The following is an 11,696-nucleotide window of genomic DNA, read 5'->3' as shown; positions in this document are numbered from 1 at the left end:
GCAACACATTTAACATGTTAAATGATCGAGCTCCTGTATTGTTCTGTGGCAGCAGCTGGTGTTCACTCTTTATAAAACTGATTGATTTGCTTGCTTTTATCACTTGCTGTCATCATTATTTGCTCCCTTTTATCAACATAATCTTGGCAAATTAATTATTTTATTTTTGCTTTAATTCTGAAGAGTAAGTTTCTTTGAGAGGTTTACATAGGGAAGTAGGGAAGAGAGAAAGAATCAAACAGAGGAGGCCAGAGAGAGACACACACAGAGACAGAAGAATCCCTGGCAGAGGTGTGATGTGTGTGGTATGTGTGTGTATGTGTGGTGTGGTATGTGGTGTGTGTGTGATGTATGTGGTATGTATGTGGGGGGGGTGTGATGTATGTGGTATATGTGGGGTGTGTAGGGGCAAGAGACAGGAAAGGTCACCATTGAGATGTAACCAGAAGGGAAAAAAGGACAACTAGACTAGGATTTGTTTGTGAAAAGGAAGAAGAGTACGTTTTAAAAATACATATATCTATAAATTGAAAAAGTAATTACTGTCTGTGTTTTTCTTCTTAAAAATAATAGACCATTCGGGCTTCCCTGGTGGCGCAGTGGTTGAGAGTCCACCTGCCAATGCAGGGGACGCGGGTTTGTGCCCCGGTCTGGGAGGATCCCACATGCCGCGGAGTGGCTGGGCCCGTGAGCCATGGCCGCTGAGCCTGCGTGTCCGGAGCCTGTGCTCCGCAACGGGAGAGGCCACAACAGTGAGAGGCCCGCGTACCGCAAAAAATAAATAAATAAAATAATAATAATAATAATAGACCATTCAAACTATGAGAGGCAAAATATTAGAAATACCTAAGAGGAAATGCTCTTAGTGAATAGGTTACCCAGAAACCCACTATTGTACATTTTTGTCAAAGCAAGTTAATTTAAAATATTTGAGGACCAGGCATGTGTTGTATCATTTATAATTAATTTTTCTCAGGTCTAACTGCATCTACTCTATAGCACAGGTTATGAAAACAATGAGTTTTTTAAATCCCGTTTAACATTTTTACACGTTAGCCTAGTCATGCATAGGCAAAAGTATTTTTTTTTAAAATCTTTCTTTGGTGCATATTTAATTACGATGAAGTGTTTAAAACATGGAGACATTTGGATATGATAATAATTTACCAAAAAATTTTTTTAGCTTTGATGGAAGTCAAGCAAATGAATTTGCAAAATGTAAAGGAATTTCAATCTTTCTTACAAGTTGTTTTTCATGAGCTGTAATGCTGATGACTTTATAAATTTGGCATAAACGTAAACATATGCTGAAGTCTATTCATGTTAGATTGCCCAGTCCTTAAAGATGTTTCATTTTAGGATATTAAAACAATTTTGCGGGCATTGACAGAACCTCTAGAATTTTGTTCTCTAAGTAACAAGAACTTTAAATATTTATTGCCCATAGAAATGATTGTCTCTTAACAGCAATTTTAAGAGAATTCAGGGGTATTTTTATTGAAGAGAAAAATTTCAACAGTCTTTCAAATGTTTAACAAAATGAAACAACAAGTAAACAAAACAAAGCAGTAAATCCTTATAACTATTTTCTCCCAAGGATTCCTTTCTTTTGAAAACTCTATTTCAAGGGAAACTTAATCTGTGTGTTCCTGATTCATTTATACACCTTAGACTCATTTCAAACACCAACACATCTTATGAACCCTTTAATGAGCCTTTTCAAAGATATTTTTATTTGAAATATAAAGTCATGTTTTGTTGGCACTAAATGGAGCTTGGGGTGTGGGAGAGAAAGCTTGGAGCCCAAGGGTGAAAGGTGTCTCTGAACAAGGTCAAAGTCACTCTTCCAGTCTCAAATGAGATCAAAGTAAAGAACAGAATGTTCACTGTGTGATAGCATTTGTGAGCCAAAGATTTTAAAAAGAAGTAAAGTTCTCCTGAAACCATTAAATATCTAAAGCCCCAAACAAATTCTACATAAAGTAGAATTATTACATGTACTTATTACATGAGTAATAATAGCTAATATTTATTAAACTCTTAGTATATGCCTGGCACTGTGCTAGGTGTCTAAGCTCATAATAGAACATGTAATCCTCCAGACCACTCTGTGGGGTGCATTTTTAAAGGTTGTGATAAGGCTTTCTGATGAGTAAGTTGGTGTTTCTTGAATTCGATTGGTGTGTGTCTTAGTAGTTTTTTAATTTGGAGACAAATATGTTTAAAGCCCAATTTTTTTAGCTTGTTTATTTATGTTGCTGACTGTCTGAGTTGGGGTTTTCCCCAGAATCAGACAAGATTAGGGCTCAAGTGGTTTATTTGGACGGTGATTCCAGACAACACATTCTGGTGGTCGTGGAAGGGTGCACTGACAGTGTGTTGTTGGCAGGTCTCCACCATGGTCACCTGGAGCTCAGTTTTGCTGGGAGCTCTGGGAGCTGCTGCCCCCCACCAGGGGTGAGGAGGCTGGGGGATTTCTATACCAGTTGCCACTGGTCATTGGTTGAGAGCCACTCCTGGAGACGGTATCCCCAAGCCCCTGTCCCATCCTGCACACCAGAATGGACTGAGACGGTGGGGACCATGGAGATGTGGGCTGTGCAGATAACAGCTGCTCCTCTGCCACACCTTCTGTTTATTTCAGAGTGAAAAGCATAGGAGGTTCATGGTGGGAAATTGAGAAAGCTTTATCTAAGCCATTTTTCAAGCAAAAGACAGTCTGTGATTGATGCAAGTAATTTGAGGGCCTTAATTACTCAGAGTTTAAAAACCAAGCTCAATGTGTATTTGCTTAGACACTCCACTTTCCTTTACATGAGTAATAATAGCTAACATTTATTAAACTCTTAGTATGTGCCTGGCACTGTGCTAGGTGTCTAAGCTCATAATAGAACATGTAATCCTCCAGACCACTCTGTGGGGTGCATTTTTAAAGGTTGTGATAAGGCTTTCTGATGAACCTGTGAAGGGGTGCAGAGCCTCTGGGATGGGGCTTAAGCCCAGAGGGCACAGAGCAACTGCCTTTCCAGGTAGAAGGACCAGGTCCCAGCTTGTCCGTGGAAGCCACCTTTTATAAGAGGATGTAAGTGTCCAGTGATCACAGTTCGCCATGATAAATGGGTGGTAAACATCTATGCAGTGGGGAAAAATTGGCTAATAGAAATTCCAGGAATGGGTCAGCGGGCAGCAGAGATGACGACAGATTTTGGTCTCATCATCATTTACTTTTCTTGATGCCGACAGTGTATTTGGAACCGAGTGAGATGTTTACTAATAGGCAGTACAAGGAGGTATAGGTTAAAGGAGGAATCACTCACAGTGTATGACTTGGGGGTGGGGGGGGACCTGGCACTGGCAGCCACCTTTGGGGAGGCTTTCTGGCTCCTGAACACAGATCTATGTGTCCCGAGACTCTGCTGCCTGCTCCACTGGCTGTTTGTCCCTGACTAGGGCTGATTTGATCTGCCCAGAGGAATGGGGACTTTCTCTAATTCACACACAGGTATCACATAAGTCAATAGTAGCCCTGACTTTTCTCCTCTGGCCATAATCCTAATGCTGCATGCTTTTCTTCAAAGTTGGGACAAAGTGGAGATGCTTTTGTGGTTCAAATTATTCAAAGAAACAACTTTACCGTCTAGTATAACTTGTAGTCACCGGTTGGTCTTAAACTGACCTATTTTTTTCTGACTCTCCTTGTGTTTTGGTGCAACCCTATTTTCCCTTAGAATGTTACCTCTACTTAGTTCTCAAGTACTTGAGAAATACACTTGAACTTGAGTATACCAATATATGTTATCTTCAGTTTTACTGTCACTCTCTCGCTGTGACTGACTCTGTTTGCTTGTAGCAAAAGGACCTTAACTAATACATTAGCCTAAGAAGTTGTGCAAAGAAACACCAGGATTGCTTAATCAACATGGCAGCTCTAGCTGCAAAAGTATTTTAAAAAATGCCAAAGTAGTCTTGGCAGTATTAGCAGCATCAGGCAATTACGGAATCTACTGCAATAAATGGCCAAGGTTATGGCACCCATAAAGTTTAATTTGCATTCTGAATATTACGATGTGTTCACCGAGAATGCAAAGCAGGCTCCACAGGACATGAGCAGCTAAATTACAGAGCATTTCAGGATGTCTTGATTCATGCAAAGTCAGGAGGGTGGCTTGCTGGTGTGTGGTCGGCCTCACCTTTGCCTCCTTCACCAGGATATAAGGAGCATTGGAGCAGATGGCCCTTCTGGGCTGCTCCTGGAGGAGACCCTGTCACCAGATGGTCTGTTGTAAATTGGGACTGGGCTGCACTGCAGCTAATCGGATTAACCGGGTCATTTGGGGGATTTATGTAGATGGCCAGGAGATTGATCAGGTTGCCATGACTGGAACCTGCTGGTAAGAGGTAAGAGGATGTAAATGATTTAGCCACTTGTGCCAAGTGTGTGTTATTCCAAGTCACTCCCTGAGAGACTGAGTGGGCGTCTTGCAGAGGCTCTGAAATTGGATGAGGGTCTCATTGGCATAGAAGTAAAACATATAGCATATTGTATTCCCAGATCAACAAGATGTACAGGAATCACACTCCTACAGGGGAGGCTGGTCTAAGCCCATCGCGATTCCATACGCCTCCCCACACGTACCTGGCACGTTTGCATCATTGGGGGCGGGGTGGGGGGCGGTGGGTGGAGGCCAGGGCCTGACTGATGCTGAGAAGCTTCTCTGCTTGACCACGTGGTGGGTCCCTGTTCTCTCCTCCCCGCTCCTGGGCACCCTCCACATGTCAGGGTCCACAGACAGCATCTCCCAGTTTGTACAACGAGGGGCATACTTCCAGGATGTCTGTCTGTTCCACGTCTCTCTGCTTTATCATAGCCACGAGCATAGTGGGCGTCACACTGAGAAAATCAGCCGGGATTATTTTCTGGTGAAACAAGGTGGAATTTGGGGACATCAGGAGAGAGCAAGTGTGAGAGAGAGTGGCCAGAAGTGTCGCACCATCCTTTTCTCCCTGGAGATGTGACCCCGAGAGCAGGTGAGGGTCCTCAGTTGGTAAGGACCCAGAGTGTGGTCCCCTCATCCTTGCGTATGAGGGGGAGGGCAGGGGAGGATGGAGGGCAGGGTTTCCGACCCGAGTCTGTGGCTCTGAGCAGCATGGCTAACCATTCACTCCGGAGGGGACTGTCCTGGCCCCTTTTATTGATCGCATCACTGAAGGTGAGACCAGGGGACCAGCTGTGGTCTCCTAACAGTTCCTCTATCTCACTGAGATTAAAAATGTCCCCTTGACGCAACAGGGAGGGGATATGGGGATATATGTATACATATAACTGATTCACTTTGTTATACAGCAGAAACTAACACAACATTGTAAAGCAATTATACTCCAATAAAGATGTTAAACAAATAAAATAAAAATGTCCCCTCACGTCTTTAATAAGTGTGTTGGCATAATATTTTTTAAAAAGAGGATTTTTTCTTTAACAAAAAAGAAGCAGACTCACAGATATAGAGAACAGACTAGTGGTTACCAATGGGTCAAGGGAATGGAGAAGGGGCAAGTGAAGTGGGGACTGGGAGGTACAAACTCTTAGGTATAGAACGGGCTGCAGGGATGTGTCCTGCAGCATGGGGAATAGAACCGATACTTTGCAATGGCTATGGATGGAGTGTCACCTTTGGGAACTGTGGATTCCCGTGTTGTGTACTTGTAACTTGTATGGTGTTGTGCAGCACCTATACATCAGTAATAAATAAATAAATAAATAAATAAAATTTTTAAAAAGAGGATTTTTTTTGCAGGAATTTAAATTGTAGATATCTTCTATAATAAGGCAGAACACACGCACACACATCAGCAAACAAACAAAAAAGCCTATGTAAATGAGTGTATGAATCACACTAGACAATTTAGAATTATTACTATATAATTACTTGGAGAGAAATATAGAAATAATAAAAATCACCCATAACCCTCCACTTGGGTTGTGGTATATTTCCTTCTAGATATTTTTCTGCATGTGTATGAAAATAATTTTATAAAAGTTGCATCATTGGCATACACACACACACACACACAAGCACCCCTCTCACATAAGCTCTTCCACTTAATTGTATGTGATAATCTTTCCCCCATATCATTAAATAGTTTTAAAAACAACATAATTTGATGGCTACACTATAACTCATGTAACCTTTTCCTGTTTTAATTGTTCATAATAGAGAACATGTTTTTCTGTTCATGAATAATATTGAATGAACATTTACTTATATCAATGTATGAATATCTGTCTTTTGGTTGAATTTTTAGCTGTTTGATGAAAGGGTTCTGACTGAATTTTTACTGCACGGTAAAAGCCATCAGGGAGGCAGCAGTGCCCGTGGGCACTGGCTGGCCCCGTTTCCCCTTCTCCACATTCCCATTCTTGGACCTCAGGTCACTGACCACCAGGGGGCCCAGGCTCACCACCAAGTCCGTGGTCCCCGCTGTGACCCCAGCCCAGCAGCGGGAGGTGCCTGCCAGTTCACAGGGTTCTGATAGGAATAGCTAATGATTTACAGGTGCTGTAATGCCAGGCTTCCCTCGGGGTCCAGCCTCCGTCTCTCCCACTCTCTTTTCACTTGGCGCTGAATGTCACACCTGAGGACATCCCCATCTCATCAGCAGAAAGTGGTGGAACAGAAGCTCACACTTTTGTCCTTATCCATTGAGCTGACTTTGAGATTCCTAGGAGAGCTTAAAGCAAGATCAGCTGGATCCAGTCAGAGCAGACATTCCAGTGGAAACATGCTTTTCTGAGATGGCTAAGACATCTACACCTGCCTCTGCTGCCCCGTCATTTTCTGTGTGTGGGGGGCGGGGGGGTGGGGGGGGCACGCGCATGCAGTGGAGGGTCCAAGCCAGGGTTTTCAACAATGAGACTCCCGAGTTGTGGCCAGCATTTCTGCAGTGTGTATTTCCAACCCCTTGCTCTGGTTACCATGCTCTTTATTTCATTTTCTTCACATCCTGTCCAACACTCAAGGCCCATTTCTTTCTCCTCTTTTTCCCTGAGCACTTCCAGGAATACTACTCTGACTTGTTCCTGCCCTGCAGTAAGAGGATGATAGAAACTTGCAGCCAGAAGGGATCTAAAGGCCCCTCTAGCCTCAAACACTTCACAGCACTCGAGTCTGTGCCAACTAGTTGTTCAGCCTGTGCTTCAACAAACTATTGCATCACGCCCATTATCTTAGAGTTAAGTTAATTATAACTTAGTTTTCACTCCTCAGTGAAACAGTCATGGGTTGTTCCTTGTTGATCTCTTTCAACTCTTAACACAATGCTAGGTATTTGTATTGGTTAGGACTGCTTTGGGCTGCATGTAACAGAAAATGGAATGAAGTTGACATAAATAGGGCTCTCCCTTCCCCTCTTGTGGGATAGGCCATTGCTCTTTCTGGTGGGGGGTGGGCAGGGGTGCTGGGGCAGCACATTCTTTTCCATGAAGCTCTTTGTTGCAGCAAACGTCAAATGGTACCACAGTTATCAATACTTTCGAGGCAGGAAGAGGGCGGTTGCATCTATAATGTTTTATCAGGAGAACAGGAGCTTCTCCAGAAGATTTCCACCCGCTTTATGCTTATATCTCACTGGCTAAGGTGGTCATACCCTTGCGGTTGCAAGATTGGTTGGAAAAGCTGAAAATGAAATTGTGATGTTTGGTGTATCCCAGTAACAATCTATCTCCTGGGGCTAGGCTTACTGCCCCGCCCTCAGGGTTCTGATTTTCAGGAAGACAGAAAGAATGGCTGTTAGGAGGGCTACGTCATATGCTGTGTTCCTCTAGAAGCTGATCATGACACAAAGTCACAAGCAAAAATTGCTTATTTAGTAGGCTATCCCAGGAAGCGTTGGCAGGAGAGCAGGAAAGTGAGAAAATAAAGGCAAGGAAGCCCATGTATATTAATGAGCAGGTTAGTGCTGCAGGCAACTGGTCTCAGGCCAAATTAACACATCTGTGAGGCAGCATAGGACACACCTCAGAGCTTCCCCACCCGGGAGGCAAAGAAGCTGGGGCACTTCTGCCCCCGTTCCCATACGTCATTGGTGGAGAGCTGCTGGCAGGGACAGTGACCACCCAGTACTTCCAGCCTCCCCATGTGCAGACCAAGCGCCTCCCTTGAACACAGTCTCAGATGCTTGTAATCCAAGCAAAAGCCATCCCTGTACTCAGGAATGGTGGGTCCCCAGGAATACATACAGGGTCTGCTAAATGACCACCAGTGCCTGTCACAGTGCTTATGAGGTGCTCAGTAAATGCTTTAATTCAATGAACATTTACTGAGTACCTACAACTTACCAAGTACTCAGCAAGGTTTTTAAATACTAATTGATTTATTCTTAGATGGACTTCCTTGATACAAACAAAAACAAAACAAGTATTTGTACTCAGATCTTTTTACTTTATACTGAAGTTATCGCTTATACGTGGAATCTAAAACAAATGATACAGATGAACTTATTTACAAAAGAGAAACAGACTCATGGACTTTGAAAACAAACTTGCGGTTACGGAGGGTGTGGGGGGAAGGGTTGGGGGGAGGGATGGATTGGGATTTGGGGATCGACATGCACACACTGCTATATATAAAATAGACAACCAACCAGGACCTACTGTATACCACAGGGAACGCTGATCACTACTCTGTACTCAGATCTTGATATACTGTAAAATGCACTTTCCTGGTGGTGGTGACCCTGACCCTTCCCTATACAACACCACCATGTACACTTCCTGTTCCTATCGAAGGATCAGTCCTGGAACATCCTGTCAGTGCTCATAGTGCAGTTCTTAGGAAACAAGCTGTTTTATTTAATGAAATGTTTAGCATTTCCGAGTTCTACTTTGTCCAAAGAGCAGACAAAATATTTTCTAAATAGTCCACTAGATGCTTGCAAGGATGAATGCCTCTTTTTCTTATTCTAGGGCAATGATTTACTGCTGTGAGCTTTCTGGCATTATAGTCGTCATTGTTCTTTTCTGTTCCTTTTGTAATAATTAAAATCCGGAAGTGACTGTGGTGAATGTAGGTCTTAGCTGCAATCCTCCCTCAGGAGTTATTTTTAGCCACCTGTTACAGCTGGAAGGATGTAATCAACCTACCATCCCCTGCTGGCTTTGCTCTAGGACGAGGGTCTCTGGTGTTTAGTGGGTTGAGTCTGATTCCAGTGCCGTGGCTGCTGTGCCTTCAGGTTCTTTTGCTTCCCTCCTCCCTGGCTTCACCCTCCTGCTGTCAGTGACCCCTGACTCCTCTCCAGCATCCATCCCAGCCCTTTTCTGTTGTGGCAGGCGTGTGGTTGGGTGGGATGGACCCCCACCCCAGATCCAGGGCAAGATGTGATTGGCTTACATCGATCAGATTATCATACGTTGTTGGCCGTGGTGATTAGTTCCTGGGAGGGTGAGTCTAATAATTGTGGAGCCAGCATGAGGGCTAAGATGATACAACAGATAAAGATGCGTCCAAGAGAATGGTCGTGAAATAAAGCAGAGCCCAGTTCAATCTGTGCCAGAAACTATATTATTTCCAGACATTCTAGTTCCAAGGACCAATAAATTCCCTTCATTGTTAAAACAGTTTGAGTTGGTTTTTTGTTACTTGCAGCCCAAGAACATCTCTACTGAAACTGATAGCTAATATTCCTTTCTGGTTTCAGCCCTGAATTGACTCCACCTTTCACTCCTGATCTCCTTTGTTGTTTCACTGGGTTCCAACTCTGGATCCTGGCCACCTGACACCTACGGCCCAACTTGCCAAATACCTTCTCAAAATGTGGCCAGTGCTTGACCATGGAAAGGGCCAGTCATCCACTCACTAAGACCTCTTAGACCTGGCAAATTAAAACGTATGATAATTGTGTCCTGTAGTAGTGTCTTTCAATCATATAATCCAAAATGGTTGCCTTATCCTAATTATATATACAAACTGTGAGGCCAGAGAACGCTGAAGATAAGCCTCTCGTTCTGGAATTGGTGTTCAGGGTCATTACTTCTCCCACTGCAAACCAAAATTCTTTTATTTGTGAAAAGTGAATGATTAGCTTTGGAACCTAGGGAGTGTAATATTTTAGCAAATTATATTTAGTGTAGTTCACCTTGCTCTGAACTCTGAGGGAGAAGTCATTTCCATTCATATAATCTGGTCCAATGCAAGTCTACACATCTGGTACAAGAGCTAATCTGCAGTGCACTCCACATAACACGAGAGGGGAGACTCACCTGGTCACGGGAGTGAGTTACCACAGCTGTGAGCACAGTTTGCATCATGTGAAGGGTTTTAAGAACTGGTGTGACAGCTTACCCTTCCCCCTCCCCATATCCTCAAGTCCATTCTCAAGTAGGTCTGTGTCTTTATTCCTGTTTTACCCCTAGGTTCTTCATGACATTTTTTTTTAATTCCATATATATGTGTTAGCATATGGTATTTGTCTTTCTCTTTCTGACTTCACTCTGTATGACAGACTCTAGGTCTATCCACCTCATTACAAATAGCTCAGTTTCGTTTCTTTTTATGGCTGAGTAATATTCCATTGTATATATGTGCCACATCTTCTCTATCCATTCATCCGATGATGGACACTTAGGTTGTTTCCATCTCCGGGCCACTGTGAATAGAGCCGCAATGAACATTTTGGTACATGTCGCTTTTTGAATTATGGTTTTCTCAGGGTATATGCCCAGTAGTGGGATTGCTGGGTCATATGGTAGTTCTATTTTTAGTTTTTTAAGGAAGCTCCATAGTTTTCTCCATAGTGGCTGTACCAATTCACATTCCCACCAGCAGTGCAAGAGTGAAGGGCAAGAGTGACAAAGTGAAAGAGAGGCATGGACATATATACACTACCAAATGTAAGGTAGATAGATAGTGGGAAGCAGCCGCAGAGCACAGGGAGATCAGCTCAGTGCTTTGTGACCGCCTGGAGGGGTGGGATGGGGAGGGTGGGAGGGAGGGAGACGCAGGAGGGAAGGGATGTGGGAACAGATGTATATGTATGACTGATTCACTTTGTTATAAAGCAGAAACTAATAAAAAATAAATAAAAAAAAGAACTAGTGTGGGTTATTCAGGGAGGTTAGGGAACATTCGCATTTGGTAATACTTAAGAATAGAACCAATGGATTCTCATTGTTTGAACATGGTTAAGTGAAGAGTTGCTTAAGGACAATGGAAAATAGAGTCTTTGGATGTTTGAGGTTTGACACAGAAAAGCATATGCTTGGTTTCATGGCAAAGGACTCAAAGGAAACTTCAGAATGAGTAACACTATAAACATAGAAGCAAAAATGTGCCGCATGTTGAAGGTATGGATTTTTCCTTTTTTCTCCTCAACAATAAACTTGTTGGCCTCTGATATTCCAATGCATAGCTGATGGTACACTAGGTCAGCTTTGGTTGAAATCTGATAACTGCATGGCCCATAGATTTTGCTCTTACTTTAATCAGCTTTGGAAACCTTGCTTGGTATCCTCACATGTGGCCCAAGGATATTTATAGTTTGCTCAGTGACCTTGGAACTCTTAATTTATTTTTTAAATATTTATTTATTTATTTAGGCTACTCCGGGTCTTAGTTGCAGCATGCGGGATCTTTTAGTTGCAGCATGCATGCGGGATCTAGTTCCCCGACCACGGATTGAACCTGGGGCCCCTGCATTGGGAG

This window comes from Mesoplodon mirus, assembly GCF_964341445.2.
Source record: "Mesoplodon mirus genome assembly, chromosome: 12".
NCBI lineage: Eukaryota > Metazoa > Chordata > Mammalia > Artiodactyla > Ziphiidae > Mesoplodon > Mesoplodon mirus.
This window is presented reverse-complemented; position numbering follows the sequence as displayed.